We start from the raw sequence: 430 nt of genomic DNA, 5'->3' as shown, positions 1-430 counted from the left end.
GGGGTGGGTTGAAGGTTGAAGAAAGAGATTGGGAAAGGTCGCTTAGACCTGTCCAAACCCACCAGGGTGAAAGTAGGATGATGCCTGAATGATGCTTGGTCTCTCTCTGGATCGGGGGCTTTTTTGGAAAAAAGTAGAGAGGAACGCTGCATGCAGAGGTCAGTGAACTGTGTCATTCAAGAAGAGAACAACTTGGGCGGCTTCTCCTAACTTTTCCATCTTTCTTTTCTTACGTTTCGCTTCGTTAGAGATTCAACAAAACACGACATGCGACACTTCATGAGAAGACTTCTATCAGTAACAGAAGTCTCGTGTTCTTCATAAAGAAAAGTCGGTTTTACGTGTAGAGAGACCTCAGCTTGTTTCTCGAACAGTCGTCATTGGTTTCGGCGGCGGGTGTGTGTATATCTGAGGTGTACATACACCTCGT

At 45.8% G+C, this 430-nt stretch overlaps 1 protein-coding gene across 1 annotated transcript in view; it reads left to right on the top strand.

Annotated features, from left to right (window-relative positions):
• Window positions 1-20: 20 nt before the first annotated feature.
• CSUI_005042 (uncharacterized protein) overlaps window positions 21-430 on the top strand; it is a 3,283-nt gene continuing 2,873 nt past the window's right edge. Inside the window, exon 1 of the mRNA XM_068065222.1 lies at window positions 21-430. This exon is cut by the window's right edge and continues 421 nt beyond it. The gene's annotated coding sequence lies outside the window, so the exon portion shown is untranslated.

This window comes from Cystoisospora suis (assembly GCF_002600585.1).
Source record: "Cystoisospora suis strain Wien I chromosome Unknown contig_2412, whole genome shotgun sequence".
In the NCBI taxonomy this organism is placed as follows: Eukaryota; Apicomplexa; class Conoidasida; order Eucoccidiorida; family Sarcocystidae; genus Cystoisospora; species Cystoisospora suis.
The sequence above is the reverse complement of the archived record's forward strand: the minus strand, read 5'-3'. Positions and strand labels throughout refer to the sequence as shown.